General features: G+C 39.1%; 1 long non-coding RNA gene across 3 annotated transcripts in view; it reads right to left on the bottom strand.

Moving 5' to 3' along the window:
* Window positions 1-22,220, bottom strand: part of LOC126064886 (uncharacterized) — a 339,348-nt gene extending 317,128 nt beyond the window's left edge. For all 3 annotated transcript variants that reach the window (XR_007514670.1, XR_007514669.1, XR_007514671.1), the window contains exons 1-2: window positions 22,167-22,220; window positions 20,204-20,305 (exon numbers count right to left, since the gene is read on the bottom strand). This is a non-coding gene — a long non-coding RNA (uncharacterized LOC126064886). The remainder of the gene's footprint in view (window positions 1-20,203; window positions 20,306-22,166) is intronic.
* Window positions 22,221-22,588: the final 368 nt, after the last annotated feature.

Below are 22,588 nucleotides of genomic sequence, written 5' to 3'. Positions count from 1 at the left end.
AGACTCCCAGGTAGCAATGACCTCTGCTGATATTGCCCTTCTGTCATATCATACCTTCTGCAGTTGTGTCATAGGCTTCGCTAATTGGACATCTCTGGGATATCCTCTGTGATAATGGGCATTCATCTTTAAAACTGAAACTATCGTGAAGGAGATATTAATCATTTATATATTGATATGAATTAATTTAATAAAAAAAGTTTCTGTTAAATATCAACTGATATCCGTACAGTGATGGAATAGAAAATTCAATTGGAGTTATAAACTAATTTTTTGGTACCACTGAGCACTTTGAAGTTTAGGTAGGATACAGGGGGATATTTGGGTGGTGGTCCAAGGGCCAATAAGGAACCCACACTTCAGATCATTGTCATAGAGCATCTGAAGAAATTGGGCAAGGGGACTGAACTTAAAGTGATCTGATAGCTAATTTTATCTTCATCTGTTAGAAAATATTGCCCAGCTTGATCTAGGAAAAAAATAGACCATTTACTTTTTCCTCATTCTCAACTTAGACCTTTTTTTTCTTTCTTTCTTTTCTGCTACTTAATAAAGCATGAAGTCTTTGTTCTTCCTGTTTCAAAGACAGTTCTTAAAACCTAATCCATTTATAAATTGGACTGCTAGTAGTTTTACTTGTTGGGGGGACAGACAGGAACTACAAAATCCTCCTGCCTACCTCCACCAAACAGTCAGGTTTCTTCTTTTAAACTGAATATATCTTATAGCTTTATATGGTGCATGATTCTTCTTCTGGCCTGGGTCAGTGAGATACAGCCTACCAACTCAGTTTAATAAACATGAGTGAAATAAATATTATGGTAGATAATGTGAATACAGAGAGGGAGCTGCCCACATCCCTACCCTCAGTTCAGCCATTTTCTTTTGATGCCTAAGGTCTGGGTCATATATATTTAATAAAGTTTCAATGTGCTTTGCTGACTTCACTAGAGAAAGAAGTACAAAGAGAAAATGACTAAAAGAATCCAGAGACACCTTAACGATCTTCAAGAGAGACATCCACTTTTGGAGAAACAAACATTCCCACCATCCTTGGGATTTAAGGCTGCACTCCTACTAAAAACACACAAGAAATTTTGTGGAGAGTTGGGGAATGCAAACCGGGGTTGGGTAATTTCCCAGAATTAGATTTTGTCTTAGTTTCCCAGTGCTGCTATAACAAAAATATCACAAACGGGTGGCTTTCAAGAACAGAAGTATATTGTCTCACAGTTTTGGAGGCTAAAAGACCAAATCAAGGCATTGGCTCTAGGGAAAGGTCCTTCCTTGCCAGTAGCCCCAGGCATTCTTTGCTTTCCTTAACTTGTCGATGGTTCCTCAAATGGTCTCTTCACTCTGTGTGCATGTATGTGTAAGTCTGTCTGTCCGTTTTCCCTTTTTATTAAACTCCACTCAGAAGGCATTAGGTTTAGGACCCACCCTACTCTGGTATGACTTCATAAACATAACCAAAGAAAACTACTTGTTTCCAAACAAAATCACGTTCACAAGTACAGGGGTTAGGATTTTCACATATATCTTTGTGGAACACAATTCAATCCATGACAGGTATTGCATAAGTCACTATGTAGAACTTCTGTGTAACCTTTCTATTTTGTCACGGAATAGCATGTGTACAATTTTACAAGATGGATTTTTTTTTCTATGTAGGCTTTGGAATCCATGTCTAGCCTATAACAAAGCATATAATGATTCAAGTCAGCTGGACCCTGTGTTATTGTGATATTTGAGTTTGGTCACAGAGCACTCTGAGAAGCTGCATCAATTAAAAGTTTTTCCTTTAGGGGGCTGGGGAAATGGGCAGATTATTGCCTATTGGAGTATAAAGGAGGAAGAGCTGTGCCTTCCAATAAAACCACCAAAACATCTCTTAGAAAAGATAGTGTATTTTTTCCCTGCTGTGCAGACATTATGAACTTGCTAAGGAGCCCAACTGTTCAGCCTTTGTGGAGGCTGAAATACCAGCAGCTCCAAATGACAATGAAGGCACAATTGGAAAGGGCATTAAAATGGGAGCCACTTGAAGCAAGTGGCAAAGAGAAATCAATCAGCTTTGTTATTTTTTGCTCCTCCTGGAGAGCTAGCAAGGCCGTGCATGAAGACAGTGAGAAAAAATTTGCCTTTGCGAAATCTCACAATAATTATCTGTCTAATGGCATAGCATAACTTCCATTCAAGGAAAGGGCAACATCACCTCTGGGTGTCAAGTCCTGCATTTCATTTTGACTATTAATCACTATAATGACTGTAATACCACTGTGCATCTGTCTGGTGCTTTGGCTTTTATGCTGCACTTTCGCAGACATTACTTCATGGAGAGGCAGTACGGTGGGGTGGAAGAAGCATGAGACTATAGAAGGCTTTCTTTCCAATCTCTGCCCTGCCATGTAAGCCTATGTAATCCTAAGGCATTTACCTCCTGTCCCTATGGCTCCTTGGCTGGAAAATGAGGATGATGAATCTGATCTCAAAAGGCTGCTGTGAAGATTATAAATAATGTGCATTGGGCACCAGGAACATATTAGGTGCTCAATAAAGAATGACCATTAGAAAGCAGTATCATCAGGTTTCCAAGGTTAACTCTATAGTTAGACGGGGCATATATAAAAATACCCAGAAACAAATATGAGGAAACTGGGCTCAACAGGGTAACAGTACTTGCCTCCGATAACACAGCTTGTTAATAAAAGTTTCAGGATTCCAATAGAAGATTTCTATGCCCTAGTCCTGGGTCTTTTAGAAAACCAGTATCTTAAATGTCCCTTCCCATTGGGAGTATGCTGACAATAAGAATAGTTGTTATAACAGAGTGAGGATATTGAAAGCCTTTTATCCACCTTTTGTTTTTAGAATACTTATATTGCATATAATTGGGTCACCAGCATCTGTCCATTTGTCATGTTGTGGTAGCTTGCATGTTGCTATGATGATGGAAGCTATGCCACCAGTATTTTAAATATCAGCAGGGCCAACAATGATGGACAGGATTCAGCAGAGCTGCCAGACCAAGAAGAAAGGCCTGGCAATCCACTTCCAAAAATTAGCCAATCAAAACCTTATGGATCACAACAGAATATTGTCCAATATAGTGCTAGAGGATGAGCTCCCTAGGTTTGGTGGGCCCTACAAAATAGACACAACAATGGACTTAAACATATCAAAAACCATGAAGATGGCACAGGATCTGGCAACTTTTCATTCTGCTATACGTAAAGTCTCCATGAGTTAGTGGACCCGACAGCAACTAACTAACAGCATATAATTAATCAAGTAGATTGCATATTACAAAACAAATCCAACTTCCATGTATTAGCACATTCAAATAATGACCTGAAAAAAAATTTTTTTCTATATTTGTATAAATCATTCTGACATAAAATATATGGGGGAAGGGATGTATTGAGTTTAAGCCCTTTGATTCATCTGGAGAAATTTAGTTTGTTAAATAATAATAATTATGTAAAATCACACTTTGCTAGCCACAGAATGTTGTGTCAAATTAAATCATGTATTATGTCCTAGAAATCAAGAAAATCTTGAGAAGCCAGATATCATACATTTTATTTTTCCTTCAGCTAAATAACATCTCCTTGGTCTCTAATGATATCTGTAAATTGTACAACCGAAATTGTAAACATAGGCGATAGAGTGGGGTGAGGGAATGGGAGGAAGCTCCTGAACATCTTGTTAAATTATTGATTTAGTTAGTCCACGAATGGCAAATCATTATTTTGTTACCTGATGGATCTGCAGGTCTTGTACAACAAAAGATCTTTTAAGCAGCAGGATTGATGCTTTAAGTTGGGAAGCGGTATATCAATAAAGGTCAGTGTGACAGTAGGATTTATTCAAATACGATGCTGCTGCAGTAAGTTTTTATGTTCCAGAATAAATGGCAGATATTGTTTATTTGTGTCTGGTTTCCCTACAGAAACCCTATTTGCAGTGTTTCATTATTTACTGTTGCTTTTTAGAAATGAAAGGAACAAATTTATTTGCCTTTCGTGATCATTCTTAACTGATAAGAGAAGGTAAGGACCTAGAGCAAAAATCAATTGTTTAATAAAATAGTTAATTGACTAAGTGCCTGTTCTGATGGGCCAAAAGCACAGACAGTGCACACCCAAAGTAAGGGTGCTTAATTAAAATGGGGCTAGCTGCACTTAATAAAATTCTGCCATGTAGATTGAAATTAATGTGAGAAAGGCATCTGCATTTATTATTATATTGCAGAGTGGAAGCAAATTAAAAGTAGCTCAGTTAGGCCTTTGTCTTAATGTGCTCCACATAGGGGCACTTATAGGTAGCACAGCAATTACAAGAAATTCTAAAAATCACTGTTTCTCAAATACAAGAACCCATTAGTAGAATATTCCACGTTCAACATGGCATATGAAATATAACCCTTGGAAAAAAATCAGTTAAAAGCACTCTAGTTCTTCATAAACCAAGGTTTTTCTTTTAACATATAGATGGTGATGAAGTGTTAGACATGGTGTGGTGAAAACTTGTGCATGAAAGATTTTGCAAATTTACCGTTTTCAATAAAATGGAAAACATCTGTAAATGACGATTGGCCCCGCCTGTCCATGCATTATTAGAGAAATGATGGCAATATGAGTGATTTTCCTTGATAATGTGAATAGTCTGAACTATACTCAGAGAAAACAGGAGTTTCTTCTGTTTTTATCAGGTCTGTGATTTAAAAAATTTTTCTTATCAGCTTTATTGAGTTAAAATATAGTAATATTCACCAATTTTGGTGTACAATCCTAAGTTTTTAACAGCATTATTGATGCATAATTGACTTATAATTAGCTGCACATATTTAAAGTGTACAATTAGATAAGCATACAACTGCATACAACTGCAAAACCATCACCACAATAAAATAATAAATATGTCTATCATCACCAAAACTTTCCTCCCTTTTGTACTCACCTGGCCTCTCTCCACCACCACTACGCATTCCCAGGCAACCACTGACCTGCTTCTGTCACTGTAGGAAAATTTATAGAGCTAAATGCCTATATTGGAAAAGAGGAAAGATCTCAAATCAGTGACCTCAGTTTTCACTATAAGAAACTAGAAAAACAAGAAGAAATACAACCCAAAGTAAATAGCACAAAGGAAACAAAAATCTGAATGGAAATCAGTAAAGTAAAAAAGCTGAAAAGCAATCAAGAAAATCAATAATACAAGAAGCTGGTACTTTAAGAAGGCAAAAAATTGATAAACTTCTAGCCAAACTGATCGAGAAAAAAGGAAAAGCACACAAATTATACCAATGTCAGGAATAAGAGAAGTGGCATCACTACAGAGTCTACAGACACTAAAAGGATAATAAGGGGTTATTATGAACACTTTAATGAGTATAAATTTGACAACTTAGATGAAATGGGCAAATTCCTTGAAAGACACAAACTACCAAAGTGCATTCAAGAAGAAACAGTCTGAATAGGCCTGTACCTATGAAAGAAATTTAATTTGTAGGAAAATCTTGTTCACAAAAAAACACTCAAGTCTCAGATAGCTTCACTAAAGAATTCTATAAAACATTTAAGGAAGAATTATAATACCAGTTCTATACACAAATTCTTCCAGAAACCCAAGGAAAAAGAAAAACACCCCAAACACATTAGTCTCATACCAAAACCAGAAAAAAGCCATTACGAGAAATCTGACAAGCAATATCCCTCAGAAAGATTAGTCCAAAGGACTAATAGACCACATCTACCACGGCCTCCACCAGACTGAGTCCAGTACAACTAGGTGGTGCGCAGCTACCACCACTGACTGCTCTGAGAGGGGTCACAATAGAGGGTCCCGGACAGAACTGGAGAAAAAAATGTAGAACAAAATTCCAACTCAAAAAGAAAGACCAGACTTCCTGGCCTGACAGAGACTGGAGAAGCCCTGAGAGTATGGCTCCCGACACCCTTTCAGCTCAGTAATGAGGCCACTCCTGAGGTTCACACTTCAGCCAAAGATTGAACAGACCCATGGAACAAAACAAGACCTAAGGGGCACACCAGCCCTGGGGCAGGGACTGGAAGATAGGAGAGAATAGGAAAGCTGGTTAACAGGGAACCCAGGGTTGAGAAGGGAGAATGTTGACATGTCGTGGGGTTGTTAACCAATGTCATACAACAGTGTGTCTACTGTTTGATGAGAAACTAGTTTATTCTGTAAACCTTCATGTAAAGTTCAATAAAAATTTTTTTAAAATATATCCCTTATGAAGACAGAATTAAAACCTGTTAAAATTTTAGCAAATTGAATTCTACAATGTATAAAAAGTACATGTAGTACATCATGATCAACTGGGGTTTATCCCAGAATTGCAAGGTTTATTTGACATATAAAAATCAGTCAGTAGGTCTCTTACCATTCAGAGCAAAGGAGAGTGAAGAAAACCAAAGACTCAAGGGAACAATTAGTCCAAAAGGCTGATGGACCTATGAACTACAGCCTACACAACCCCGAGAACAGAAGAGCTGGATGGTGCCTGGCTACCTCCACCAACCACTCTGACTAGGATCACAACAGAGGGTCCCGGACAGAGTGGGAGAAAAATTGTGGAACAAAAAATCAAATTTACAAAAAAGACCAGACTTACTGGTCTGGCAGAGACTGGAGGGACCACTGAGATTATGGCCCTAAGATAGCCTTCTGAGCTAGAACTGAAGCCATTTCTGTATACAATCAATTACACCAGAATCAAAAGGCAACATTTGCCCCAAAGCAAAGATGAGAAGGCAGGAAGGGGTAGAAAACCAGGACAAAAGGAAACAGGGAAATTAGGGCTGACACATTGTGGGGAATGAAACCTATGTCATAGAACATTTTATGTAAGAAAAAATTATCAAATGGGAAACTAATTTGCTACATAAACTTTTCACCTAATGCACAATAATTTTTTAAATCAATATAATCTACCTTATTAACAAATGAAAAAAAGAAAAATAGTATGATTATCTCAATAGATGCCAAAAATCACTTGAAGTAATCCAATACCCATTCCTTAGATAAAAACTCTAAGCAAACTTAAAACCAATCAGGGCTTCCTCAACCTGGTAAAGGGCATCTACCAACCTGCACCTCTGTAATTCTTAATGGTGAAAGACTCAACACTCTCCCTTTAAATCAGGAACAAGGCAAGAATATTTGCTGTCATGATTTCTATTCAACAATGTACTGAAGGATCTAGCTAGTGCAATAAGGCAAGGGGCAAAAATGGTACAGATTGGAAAGGTGGTAAAACTCTCTTTCATTGTAGGATACATAGTCTATGTAGAAAACTTAACGGAGTCCTCAAAAAAAAAAAAACTGTTACTAACAAGTGAATTTAGCAAGGTTGCAGGATAGAGGGTCAGTATATAAAAATTGATTGTTATGTTTTCATATTCTTTCATTTCAAAATACTATCCAATTTCATTTTCTATTTCTCCTTTGACCCATAGGTTATTTAGAAGGGTGTTTTTTAGTCCTCAAGCTCACCAATACTTATTTTCTTTCACGATTTTGAATCTCCCACCCATTTATTTCAGACATTGTAATTTTCTTCTCTAAATTTTTATTTGGGTTTTTATATCTTCCATGTTTTTACTTAACATGTTCAATCTTTCCTCCAGTTTTTTTGAATTTTTATAATATCGTTATAATAATTGTTTTAATGTTTTTGTCTACTGATTATGTCCTTGTCTACCACTAATTATGGGTAGAATTTTCCTGCTTTTTTGTATGCCTGGCAGTCTTTTATTAAGTGCCAGATGTTGTGATTTTTCCTTGTTAAGTGCTGAATATTTTAGGTATTTCTATAAATATTCTTAAGATTTGTCCTGGGGCATTTTTTTATATATATATACTTAAGTCACTTGAAACAGTATGATTTTGGGGGGTCTTGTTCCACTATATAAATTACATCATGCTAATAAAAATAAATGAACAAAAATGTCTATCACATAGAAGCTTTGGTAAGTTTAACGTGCTCAAGAGTGGGGAGATAAACCCTAAAAAATTTCAGGGTCTTGCCACATGAGTAAAATTTTAAAGGTCCAGTGGTCAACAGCAGGCTGGGATATCCTTTCCAACTAAAGAATAAATTATTACATCTTGTACCTTATACCCAAAAGAATAAAACAAAACACTGGTGAGTCTCGGGTTCTGGAGACAACATATTCGTTATTTGGTAATAAGTACTCCTATCCATATGCCAGGTAACACTACAGGCTGCCGATTTTGATAAGGACCAGAACAGAAAGACTCTGCAGAAGAGCCAGGATGAAGTACAAGCAGCTCTTCTCCTTGGGATATTTGACCCAGGATAACATACAGTTTTAGAGGGATCAGTCATGAAAAGGATGCTATACTGGGTTTATGGCAGCCCCAAAGTGAAAAATCATGTTGCAGACCTCTAGGGCAGTGGGTTTAGTTTAGGGTTCTGGAGCAGAGCTATTCCATCTGAAGCAAACATTTATATGCTTTTTGAAAAACAAATCCTGGCATGGTGCTAGGCCCTGGTAGAGAGCATGCGCTTGACCATGGTGCAACACTGTCCATGATGCCAAAACTGTCCATTATAAGCTGGGTTCTGGCAGACCCACAACATGTTAAGATAAGACAGGCTGACAAAATAGTACATTGTGATATACAAGTGGTAAATCCAGGATGGATGACAAGCTTAACCACGGAACACAAACAAGCTATCCGTTTGTAGTCTAAAAAACCCCTTTGCTGTCAAGTTGACTCCAACTCATAGCGACCCTACAGGACAGAGTTGAACTGCCCCATAGTGTTTCCAAGGAGTGGCTGGTGGATTCGAACTGCTGACCTTTTTGGTTAGCAGCCAAGCTCTAATTTGTAGTCTAGTTCCCCTATAACTGTACCAGTGCCTCGGTTCCCACTTATGAACATATGATGGCCATTTGGAATATCCCTTATGACCAGGTGCATCTTTTAATCAATGAAGTCTCAAATGAGATGAAATAGGATAGCTGCTAATGGCAATCAAGTTATGGAAAGTTTTTTTAAAGTACAACAAATATGATTTTGATTTTTTGCAAAAAGAATCCTTTGAAAAAGATTGAATTAATGCTTACATCAAATTAATTTAAGCTTTCTGATAAAGATTTCAATGGGAAGAGAGAAGTCCTAACGTTCTAGATTAATGATGAAGCATCAGTTATGTACCAGAACCTACCTAGTCACTTAATATATATTATCTCATCGAATCCATAAAACAAACCCTGAGAGACAATTATCATTACTTCTCATTTGAAGATGAAGAAGTTGGTGCTCAAAGAAAATAAGTAACTCATCCAGAATGTTAAGTTGGGAAGAAAAGTCTATCTACATTCAAAATAAATTTTCCCCGCACACCACTCTAATTAATAATGTGCGAAGAGTTAAAAAATATAGTATATCATTTATTGGCTGACCTTGCGACTTAAAATTCTGTATATCATGTATACACACGTGCACATGCACACACAGTTTAATTGGAAAATGGGAATTTTGTTGCATCCTAAGGCTTTCCCATCGTTATCCTGGCTTCCATCCTTCTCCTCCAATCATCCTAACAACTGCTCTAGATTACTGTTCAACAGATCATTAATCTCTTTATGATAAGCATCATACCTTATTTGTGTATTTTCCACGGAACTGAGAGTTCTGCACTGTGTAGGATTTGTTCAATGTATGTTTCTAGAAAAAAATTAAAGATTCTAGAAAACAAAGTCATCATATCTACATTGCTATGGGATTTTAAACTTGAACATTTCCTTATAGGCTGTTTAGTTCACTTTTTCTATCTTATAGTGGTAAGGTACTTCAAGTTCCTTGACTGTACAAGGTCATAGCATCAGGTAGTGGCAGAACATATTCTGGAAACAAATATTTAGCAAGTACCTACTATGTAACAAAAAGACAGCAATTATACTGAAGACCTTTTATTACCCAGTTCAGTACTCTTCTCAAAATACCAAGAAACTAGTTTTCAATTACCCTCACCGGAATATAAGTTCCATGAGAGAAGGGATTTTGATTTGTTCACTTCTGTGTTATCAGAAAATTGAACAGTAACTGGCATCTGAATATTTGTTGAGTATTTCAAGCATAAATTAATGAACCATCAAGTTCAGGCTATGTAAACATCTTCTGGTTGTTTACGAATTCCTTAGGAATCTTGTCAGTGATTACCGTTCAAGGATTATAGAATTCTGATGAGACGTATTTCTCTTTCTCATAAAAAGTGTCATATGTCTGGGGAAAAGGATTTCAGCTATGTGTGCTTTACGACTGTACTCAGTATAAGCAAGAGTCTATTTCTTTTCTTCCAGAAAACGTTCGTGTTTGGGGTAGATTTTTCACATTCCCCACCCTTGTTTGGGCACCATGCACACAGAGCCAGAATCTGTAATTGTCCATGCTATCACCAAGCCCTAACTTATCGAATGGAACGTCAGCTTTATGAACGCAGGTTTGCTTCTCATGTTCACAGTATTGTGTTGAGTTTTCTAAAATGAGGCCCTTGCAAGCAATGAAAAGCTAGTGAGGACCAGGTTTGCATTGTTTCTTTTTAAGGCTTTTTACAAAGCTATACGTGGGAATACTGTTGTTTTAAAAACCTGTCCTGACAAGTTAAGTACTAGCAGTTCTTTGTTGGAAGGAAGATCTTTCGTCTTTCTCTCTCTCTCTCTTCTTTTTCTATTTAGGAAGGTTTTCTTCCTCTGAGATAGCCTCCCTTTGTATGACAGGCAGAAATCCACAGATTTGCTCCCCTGACAACCCTTTATTTCGAGCACAGGAAAATTGTTAGCTATGCATGCTGCTTGAGTCTGAAGACAAGCTGCATTCTTCACATTTCAGCAATATTTATTCATCACTCGTATTTTCCTCGCTGTCTAACATGTGCGAAGGGGCCATAAAGGGGGCTACAATTAAGGTGTCTCTGTGTGGCATGCTCAGCTGTCAACAAAAAGTTTGGCAGTTCAAACCTACCCAAAGATGCCACGGAAGAAAGGCCTGGGGGGTCTGCTTCTGAAGCCCTGGGGAACTCAGTTATACTCTTACACGCCTGGGGTTGCCGTGAGTCAGAATAGACTCGATGGCAACTGGTTAGTTTAATGAAGGTGTATGTATGGTGGGAAAGATTTTATTGTGTGCCTTTTACATTCCAAACACTAGGTAGGACCCACTATGACTTCATATACTTTAATATTCAAAATACCCCCATAAACAAGGAATTAAAAGTCTTATTTTTAAAGAGATAAATGAGGCTTAGTGAGTTTAAATAACTTTCCAAAGGTCACATAGAGAGAGATGGTAGACTCTGATTTCAAGCAGCTCTTCTTGCCCACAGTTCTCGTGCTGTTGTTACTACAGCAGTTCATTCAAACTTGAGAGCTCCAAACCCATGTCCACAGACACACAGACATAGCCTCTAGTGTGGGGTATCACAACATCATACACCACAGTGAAAATGTAAGAAAAAGGATCAGATTTATGAAACAAACTACTAAGCGTAGGAAAGAAATCCACCATAAAAAATATATATATATTTTTATATGTTCAATAAATAAGTAAAATAAAAATGTGAATCAAAAGACTTTCATTGATAAATAGGGTTGCTAGGAGTCACGATCGACTCGATGGTAATGAGGTTAATTTATAAATAAATTAAAATTTATTTACCAGTATCAATTTATACATTTTCTCATTTTAATAAACATATAAATTATTTATTAAAATGAGAAAATGTATAAATTGATACTGGTAAATAAAGCCTGTGGCTTTTGGGGTTTATGACGTTCCTGTTAAAGCTTTGACTGGGCCAGATTTTAGATGCATTGATGTGAAAGAGAACCTCCAGACCCTACCCCAGCCTTCTGATCTGTAAAAGGAAGAAGTAGGCTCTATCAGTGGTTTTTAAACGGCACCGCAGAGTAGTACATTTCACAGTGGTGTCTCAGGGGCCCAGGAGGAAGCCAAATGATGCAGTGTTCCTAACCCTCCCATCCTCACCCCACACACCCCCAACAGCTGCACTTTTATCAGTTTTATATATTGAGTTTCTGTTCAAGATTATCTATAAAGAAAAATATGTCAACTTCTAAAAATAAATTTAAGAAACCCACTTTGATAGTCACTTGACCCTAAGTTTAGTGTCAAAGGCCTCTTCGGATTCAATGATCTAAGTCTGATACAGTAGGAACATGTATCTAGAGCATGAAACACATATTCATATTCCTTCAGGGGCCAGCAGGACCAATAAACCTGTTTAAAAAAAAAAAAAAAACACCAGGTTTGAAACTATATAGGTAATGTTAAGGTCTGTGGAAACTTGAAAGCGTATGCCCTACTTAAAGGAATTTAAACTCTATACCTATTTGTCTTTAACAGTGAATTGTGGTGTTGGCAAAGAATATTGAATATATTGTAGACTGCCAGAAGAATAAACAAGTCAGTCTTAGAAGAAATATAACCAAAATGTTCCTTAGAAGTGAGGATGGCAAGACTTCAGCTCAGTTACTTTGGACATGTCATCAGGAAAGACCAATTACTAGGAAAGGACATGACGTTTGATAAAGTAGAGGGCCAGCAAAAATGAGGGAAACCCTCAATGAGATGGTTTAAAACAATGTCTACAGCAAGAACTCAAACACAGGACTGGGCAATGTTTCATTCTGTTATGCATAAGGCCACCATGAGTTGGAGCTGACTTGATAGCAACTGACAATGACAACAACAAACACGTGACTCTCTGTTTAGAAATTACTAGAACAAGAAACTCTGTCCAACAAGAACACTGAGGTATAGAAACTGCGAAGGGGAGGATTATGTCTATACTGACTGACCATGTATATTTAAGTAGGTCTCGTTATTGTTTGGTTCAGGAAGAACCCAACAAAGACTTTAAATACAATTCTGATGTGTGACCCTTGTGTCCAACAATCCATATTGAGGGAAGCTGAGTAAACAGATCATACACAAGCACATGGGTAATTTACTATCCTTTATTTGCCCTCACTTGTGATTAGATGTTAACCTAAACATTGCCTGCTCAAACCCACCCAGCCGCTCAGCAGAAAAAGGTGTGGCAAGTTGCTTCCATAAAGGTTACAGCCAAGAAAACCCTATGGAGCAGTTCTACTCTGTAACACATGGGGTCATTATGAGTTGGAATTGACGCAATGGAATGGATTTGGTTTTGAGGTTTTTTTGCCCTCAATTTCCTGCTACGCAAAATGGACCCTAAAGGCCCCTAGCTTTACCACTGCCATTGTCCAGCCTGTGGTATCTCCCTCCCCAGTTGTGATCCTGGGTGGGCTATTTTCAAGTAACAGTCTCACAGACTCTCCTCTCTGTGTTCTGTGAAGGATAAAGTGCATGTACACACTCACAGAGGCATGAGATGGGTATGGTAAGACTTAATTCCCGCTGTTCATTGTTCACTGCATCAAAAGGAGCCTGCCAGCCACTTCTTTGTGAATGCACTAGTCTCAGAGCAAGGTCAAGAAGAGCCTTCTTCCTCTAGCTCCCAGCATTAGCTGTCTTATGTTTGACACCTCGTGCTGAGATGCCTTACTTGGCTGGAAGCTCTGCACTAACTCAGCTCAGTCTGATGAGGCACTTGGAAGAACCAAGTTGAGGCTGTCTTGAAACTGCAAAAAGAGCCAGAGGGTCAGTGTAGTCAGTTTGTAAAGAATCAACCTGGCTAATGAAGGGGCCAGGAAAGTCCAACTCACTCATGTAAGACTGTCTTTTGAACCTGCAGGGCAAAGGAATTAACACTTTTATTTTGCAATAGATGTGCTTAATCACACTAAACCTGTTTTTTTGTCCATTCAATTACAGAAAATTTTATAGATCACCTAAATCACACAAGACATTGTGCTAGAAACTCAAGGTTATAGAATTAAAATAAAGAGAGAGTAAAGAAATGAAGGGAGGGAGGAAGGGGGGAAGGGAGGGAGGGAGGGGGAGGGAGGGAGGGAAGAAGGAAGGAAGGAAGGAAGGAAGGAAGGAAGGAAGGAAGGAAGGAAGGAAGGAAGGAAGGAAGGAAGGAAGGAAGGAAGGAAGGAGGGAAGGAAGGAGGGAAGGAAGGAGGGAAGGAAGGAGGGAAGGAAGGAGGGAAGGAAGGAGGGAAGGAAGGAGGGAAGGAAGGAGGGAAGGAAGGAGGGAAGGAAGGAGGGAAGGAAGGAAGGAAGGAAGGAAGGAAGGAAGGAAGGAAGGAAGGAAGGAAGGAAGGAAGGAAGGAAGGAAGGAAGGAAGGAAGGAAGGAAGGAAGGAAGGAAGGAAGGAAGGAAGGAAGGAAGGAAGGAAGGAAGGAAGGAAGGAAGGAAGGAAGGAAGGAAGGAAGGAAGGAAGGAAGGAAGGAAAAGAAACTGCCCTTGCTCTCTGGAAATCACAGCCTAGGGATTTAAAAGGTAGACTGAGAGAAGCGACGATTATTTTCCTCAGGAAGTAAAGCATAATGGCCTTAGAGGAAGTAGGGAAATTGTGAACAAGGATATGGGAAGTATCAGAAAATATGTTACTGACCATTGTTTTGCCCTAGAGCGTAAAAATGCTTATAACGCAGAGTTACCCTTGATTAAATTAGATACTGCAAGTAAAGTGTTTCCCAGAGTTCATGGTACACTCTAAGTGCCGAGTAAATGTTGGTTGTAATTTGTTGTCAGTAGTAGTATTATTGGAAAGAAAGGACTTGCCATTGTATTAACACAACTAATGTTTTTTTTATAAAGCATTTTGGGTGACTATGCAGAGTACTTTGCATATATTAACCCATTTAATCTGCACACAACCCTGTAAGGTAGGTATTTTCACTATATTACATGAGGAAATCAGAGTACAGAGAGATTAAATAACATGCCCAAGATGACACAATTGGTAAGTGGATGAGCCAGAATTCAAACCAAGGCAATGTGCTCCTGAATCGATGTTTTGATCACCAGGCTATATGAAAGTGGATATTGGAGTCATGCAGCCCCAGGCCACAGAACACCTGGAGCCACCAGAAGCTGGAAGAAGCAAGGAAGAAGTCTCTGCTAGACTCTCCAGAGGGAGCACAGTCCTGCTAACACCTTGCTTTCAGACATCCGGATTCCACAACTGTGAGAGAATAAATTTCTGCTGTTTTAGACCACCAAGTTTGTGATCATTTGTTATGGCAGCTCTGGGAAACTAATACAACATACAACTAGCAAAGGACTGGTATTCAGAATACATGTTCTTTTTCAGACACAGCAATAAGAGACAACCAAGAGAAAAAACGGGCAAAAGATCTGATCAGGAAATTCACAAAAGTGGATACACAAGTGGCTTGTAAACATATGAAACTGTGATCAACTTTTTTTGGTCTTCAGGAAATTTCAAATTAAAACCAAAATGTGATAAAACTACACTATGCTACAACAGAAGGAGCCCTGGTGGCATGACTGGTAAGTGCTCGGCTGCTAACCAAAAGGTTAATGTTTTGAACCCACCCAGGGGCTCTGTGGGAGGAAGACCTGGCAATCTGCTCCTGTGAAGATTACAGCCAAGAAAACTCCATGGGGCAGGTATACTCTGTCACATGCCGTCACTATGAGTCAAAGATCAATTGATGGCACCTAAAAAACAACAACAACAACAACATACCACAATGGCACAAATGAAAAGGATAGATAATACAAAGTGTCAGCAAGGATGTGGAGGAACTGAAACTCTCATAAAGTGTGGGTGGGAGTACAAATTGGTACAACCATTTTGGAAAACTGTTCTTGGGTAATATCTACCAGTGCTGAACATATCTATACTCCATCACGCCACAATTCCACTCTACTAAGCATTGTACACCAGTTTACATCAATGATCTCATTCTGTTTCACAGTAATCCCGTAAGCATATATATTCACTTTACAGATGAGGACAAATGAGATTCAGAGAAGGTAAAACAATTTGCACAATGTCTGGGATTCATGCCCAAGTCTGTCTTGCACTAAAGTCAGTACTATGCACAAGATTATTTCTTAGAGAACACATGAGACATTTGGTTCCACCGATCTGGAAAAAGTTCAAAGCTCCAGAAGAGAAGGAGGTAAAACCAGAGAAACACACAATATATGCAAATGAAAATATAAGTTATGAATTATCTTAACTAAAAACTATCTCTAGGATCACATTGTCCAATGCCCCCACTCTATAGTAGAAACAAGTCATCACATGACCAATTAGCAAAAGAAAAAAAAAAAATTCCAAATCATCTAACTTCCAGCCCCATGTATTTCCTTTTCCATATACAACGTCCCATCCTCAACTCCTACCAACGTTCCCACCTTGATTAAACACCTAGTCACACAGAATTATCATGAAAGCTTATCCATGCATCTGTCAATATGGACAAACCAAGCAAATTGACAGGTAACCAGTGTTTTAATTTTATCAGCCAATCTACTGGTCAAATTTAGTAGATTTTATGTGAAGTGATTGATCGCTTGTTAACTAATAGTTGTTATGAGTAAATTATGATAATTCAATCTGACTGGAGGACCTTATTCTTCCATGACAAGGATGTCTTTATCTGTTTCACATGTTTTCTCATAAGAAGTTATATCTCTGAATCTCAGAGCACTTTTAAAACATCATACTTCTATTCTGAAGTATTTTCATTGCGTTTCTATGGACTATTTAAATCTCTTTTAAGTTTGTCATAAATTGAGGCAATCTAACAGTTCCAAATAGAAGGATAAAGTCTAGCCCAGTGGGGGAGGCCTTAAACCTTCTTGCAAGTCAGCAAAAACAAAAAAGTGACAGCCTGGTAAAAATTTAAAATTACTTTGAGACCACAACTGCCAATTAAAATAGACTTTCATGGTAACAAATGAACACCTGGTATTTTCCGTTTGGAAAGAAAAATTAAAAGAGTTTATATTTCTTAGTAATGAAAAACTTAGATACAAGCCTATAATATTTTAGTTTGGGGCTTTGCTTAAATTATATATTCTTTCATTATCCTTCCAACAGTACAATGTTTCCTTTTTTATTTTTTAATAGCCACAAAACGTTCATAACAAAACAAGCTAGGCAAAAGTCAGAAGCCATGATTCATTCATAGTCATTCTACAAGCTGCATGTTATCCTCCTCTCATCCCCTGCAAAAATAGATTTGGGGGAGATTATTCTAAAGATGCTATTTTGATGAAATGTATGTGATCTGAATTCTGCAAAAGCATTCTTGGAAAAGGACTCCCAAATGATAAGAGTGAGAGAGGGAGGGAAGGAGAGAAAGGGAGACATATATATACAATCTAAATGCCTCATGACTAAAGCTTGATTCTATTTTATAAATAAGATATGTATCTATAGATAAGATATACTCATATCATCCTATATAAGGAAGGGGCCCTGGTGGCACAACAGTTAAGAGCTCAGCTGTGAACTGAAAGCTTGGCAGTTCGAACCCACCCAGCAGCTCTGTGAAAGAAAGACCTGTAAAGATTACAGACTTGGAAGTCCTATGAAGCAGTTCTACTCCGTCATACGGGGTTGCTATGAGTCAGAATAGGCTCGACAGCACACAACAAAGGACATCGAGTTTTTAAACATGTGGAATCTTTAATAAATTTTACTTAGAGGAAACCACACCAAGCATTTTCTTACCTTTTAAGATAAGGAGACCAGGATAACTAAGTCCCTTTAGAGAGATGTATTTTGGTTCAAATGTTGCATCTTTTGAGAAGTCTGCCTTTACTACCTCAATCCCTCTGTTATATTTTCTTCCTGCAATACCTGTATTTGCCTCCATTATAGCAATTACTATGGAGTCATAATTGCTCATTGTCATGTCTGTTAAAAATAATCAAAACTCAACTAAATTTGAATGTAAAGTTTATTCCGAGCAGTTATTCTATATGCATATAGGGAGGCCATTTTGATTCCAGAAAAAGCTAATTGCTCTAAGAAGCTAAATACAATGAGACTGTGATGGTTAAGGTTGTGTCAACTTGGCCAGACCCTGATTGTCAGTGGTTTGGCAGATATTATGTAACTCTCCTCCATTTTGTGATCTGGTGTAAGCTGCCAATCAGTTCAAAAGAGAAGTTTCCTTGGGGGTGTGACCTGCATCCAATATACACGGGTGTTCTGACAAGGCTCGCCCTCTCTTGATCGTGCTTCCAACTTATCCTGAGACAGAGCCCCCGCAGCGCTGTATTCCTTACCTGGCTTCCACCCCTACAGTGTTGTATCGCAAAATCGGTTCCTTTGCTGTCCCCCCACCCCCAGCTTTGCATTGGAATCCTGCTTTGCTTGGAGGTTATACGTAAACCCCATTGCGCCTGTGTAGTGTGATTAAGAGTATTGCTGACATAACTTATACAAACTCTCTACTTGTAAACCCCTTTAGAAGTAACCTGCCTGCCCGCCCTTGGGGAGCAGTTTTGGCAGCAGTAAGCACCGACTGACTCCATTTCCCTGTACAAGGAAATAAATGTTCCTCTTTTGTTCTCTCACCTTGGTCTCTCATTTATTGGCTTATATGAGTCATGCCAAGTAAGAACCCGGGGTTTCCAACCAGTAACAATTCTCTGACCTCCTGTTCTTGGGATGTCAGCCAGCAGCCTGCTGTCTGACCTGTGCAACCCCACAAGCCAGCAGCCTTCTGCCTGACCTGCAGATTTTGGGTTCATCATCCCCTGCTACCACGTGAGTCAGAAGAAGTCTCCAGCCTGACGTATGACCCATGAATTTGGGACTTGCCAGCCTCCACAACTGGTGGCACGGTGGTTAAAGCAATGGACTGCTAACAAAAAGTTCGTGGTTCGAAACTACCAGCAGCTCTGAGGGAGAAAGATGTGGCAGTCTGCTTCTGTAGAGATTTATAGCCTTGGAAACCCTATGGGGTCTCTATGAGTCAGAATTGACTGGAGGGCAGTGGGTTTTGTTTTGTTTTGTTTTTTAGCCTCCACATCTGCCTGAGCCCTTTCCTTGAAATAAATCTCTCTATATATGTTTACATACACGCTTCACTGGTTTCTCTTCTCTAGAGAACCCAACCTAAGACAGAGACTTATAAAGAAAAGAGAGGGGAGGAATATAGAAGATCAACAATGGCTGATCTTAACATGATTGATTTAACCCTGCCCTTCTCCTTTCACTGAGATCAGCCGATATCAGGTCACAAGATGGTCTCTGGCCCTCCACCCGGCCATAGCTTTTGAAATTCAAATTTAGCAACAGGAAAGAGAGGATTTGCAACTTTGAGTGAAAGAAAAGCCACTGGCAGATCAATCCTGGTCAGGAATTTCTTTACAATGAATATTTGGTTTCCTGGGCAAGAAAACCCCAAAATCAAAGCAAGATACCTGCTATCAGTTTCTCTCTTTGACATGCCTTAATGTCACATATCCCTAAGTAGGAGCCCTGGCGGCGCAGTGCTTAAGAGCTATGGCTACTAACCAAAAGGTCTGCAGTTCGAATACACTAGCTGTTCCTTGGAAACCCTATGGGGCAGTTATATTGTGTCCTATAAGCTTGCTATGAGCCTGGAATTGACGTGATGGCAAGGGGTATGTATCCCTAAATAAACTTTAATGTATTTCTTTCTACCTTCTATAACATGACCCAAATTAGTACCTAACACAGACAAAAAAAAAAAAACTCGTCGCCATCGCATTGATTCTGACTCATAACGACTCTATAGGACAGGGTAGAACCCACACAGAGAGTTTCCAAGGTTGTAAATCTTTATGGAAACTGACTGCCACATCTTTTTCCCATGGAGAGGTTGATGGGTTCAAACCACCGACGTTTTGGTTAGGAGCCGAGCGCTCAATTAACCACAGAAGCACCAGGGCTTCTTACCCAACATAGAGATGACAACAAGTAAGCTTTGATGACTCAATGAGTAGATGCTATCATGATAATCCAAGAGAAACTATCAAGTGAATCTAAATCAATTCTGCCAATCAATCACTTGTCAATCTCATTAACAAGGAAATCTCAATTTCTCCTCTTGCTCAAAACCTGTATTTTCCTTATTTTCCATTTTTTTTAACAATGTGTAACTTGGATAAATTCAACAGTATTAATAATAGGAAGCACCTTCGCTATTCCCCTGTCACATATACAGATACAAGGCTCTCCCCCAAGGGAGTGAGGCTCACCGTCTTAGTGAGGTAGGATCCATTCTACCCACCTTTTGCTCATCGTCTAGTCAAAACAGTTGCTGATGTCATTTCCTTACCGGACAGACAGTCCACAGCGAGTTCATGCTAGATCCCCACAGCTTTCTCAAAGCCTGCAGTGAGATGAGGGGACAAAGTCGTGAATCAGAGAAGGGAAAGCAGCAAAGGCAAAAGCAAAAGAGCTGTGCGATGTGGAATTCCTCGGGCCGGCACTGTTTATCTGGTCTATGAGGTAAACTATAGCACCCAGACTTTTGTGTGTGGTGCTACTAAAATGTGAAAAAAGTATGTAATTTCTCAACCTGTGTAGGTCTCAGAGCTCTGTCTTTTAAATCTCCAGGGAAAAACAAAAGTTTCCATCAAGTCAGCTCTGACTTATGGTGATCCCATGTGCATCGGAGTAGAACTGTGCTCCATAGGGTTTTCAATGGCTGGAAAAAAAAATTTTTTTTTTTTTTCCAGAAGTAAATCTTCAAAACTTTCTTCTGAGGTACCTCTGGTGGGACTTGAACTGCCAACCTTTTGGTTAGCAGCCGAGCTCCTTAATTATTTGCATTAGAGGGACTATATCTTATTTCTGTTTATACCAAATCCCATAACTAATCCTTTCATGTTTGTTAAATGAATGAGTGGAATGTGCCCAGTGTAGGAATGCCCTAAGCTGTTCCACCTGATGATGCCTTTACCCTCCCATCACCGACTTCAAGGAGGTCACGGTCATGGAAAAGAAGAATTATAATGTGTAATTTATAGTCATCCATTATGAATATTCCCACTAAAGAGTCAAGAAAACTGAAGACCAGAAAATTTAAGCAATTTAGCATCACACAGCAAGTAAGTGACAAAGACAAGATTCAAAGTTCTATCTAAATTCCATAATTCATGCTCTAGCCATTCTGATTTTTCCCGTTTATAATGTGAACCACTCATGGAAGACATTTAAATTGCCTAATTGCATATCCAAGGACCCCTAGTGGCAAAATGGTTGAGCGCATGGCTGCAAACCAAAAGGTTCCAACTCATCAGCGGCTCTGGGGGAAGAAGATCTGGTGACCTGCTTCTACAAAGATTACAGCCTAGGTAACACCATAGGGCAGTTCTACTCTGTCCTGTAGGGTCTCTATGAGTCGTAAACCACTCAGTGCCACACAACAATTGCATATCCAAACGCCGATGGACTCTAGCCTTAGGAGTACACCTTATCGATCAATATACAAGACACACACAGTCAAAAGGTAATGTACTATATCCTACTCATTGGTGGGTCCCTAATAGAACATTACAGTGTACATGCGTTGTAAGTATTTGTGTAGAATACAGAATTACAGAGAGGAGAACAATTAGTCCAAACTCTTTGCTTTACCCAGATAGAAACAAGATTCTCGAAAAACCAAGCGATTTTCTCCAGTCCCTTCAGTCAGTGATACTAGAAATAGGAATAGAACCTGATGTCTGTCCCCAAATCTAGTCCTCATTCCACTATACTATTCTGCCCCTTAGTTAATTGCTGCTTCTGTTATTATTAAGTAATATCAAAATAGCTTTGATTTAATGATTCATCAAAGCTTCTATAGCATCTTATGTGCCAAGTCTTGGGGTGCAGAGATAAGACATGTTTCCAATTCATATTTAACAGATTCCCCTAAATAGAAGAGAGATCAGCCTCTGTGAGTTGGGCACACTCACATACACACAAATACACACACACACACACATCCCTTGGAATTCAAGGAAAAGTCCCCATTTATCCTTACATCTCTTGCGTCCTGCCCACTGCCCTCTTTATTCTTTCTGGCCCAAGTGATTAGGTTACGGAGCTGCGCTAATCCTGTTAGTGCTGCGATGACTTTTCTCACACTTGTGTGTCCCACAGCTCTTAGAAAGTCAGAAGGAATTACTGGGCATTGAATTCACCTTGCCAGAAAGATGACAAAGAGGGGAGGGAGGGAAAGGGAGCATAGCTGCCCTGCTGACCTGTTCTTTAACCTTTCCCTCTGGAAGCCATTCTTCCCTCTGTGGGTGTCGGTGCGGCCAGAGGCATGGCTAACTCTGCCCTTGAGATACAAAGACAGCAAAGTTGACGTCAGCTGTTTTTTCCTGAGCAAACATTCCACTAATTCCACAGCCAGACAGCTTGCAAAATTGCCTTTGTAGGACTGCTGAGGTCTCCTTTCCCGTCAAGTTCACTTTGTATTTATTCAGCAAAGATGCACCTAGCGCACAGTGCACCAGGAGACACGGTGTCAGAGTCTTGGGGAGCCCACTTCATGGGTGATTAGCATTCTCTGACCCAGCCACGATTTTCAATCACTCGCAACCTTAGACTGGCTGCAGCAATTACTCTTATCCCTCCAAACCTTTTCTTCCTCAATACCACCAGAATGAGTTTGTTAAAG

This window comes from Elephas maximus, chromosome 21 (assembly GCF_024166365.1).
Source record: "Elephas maximus indicus isolate mEleMax1 chromosome 21, mEleMax1 primary haplotype, whole genome shotgun sequence".
NCBI classification, from domain to species: Eukaryota; Metazoa; Chordata; class Mammalia; order Proboscidea; family Elephantidae; genus Elephas; species Elephas maximus.
This window is presented reverse-complemented; position numbering and strand designations above follow the sequence as displayed.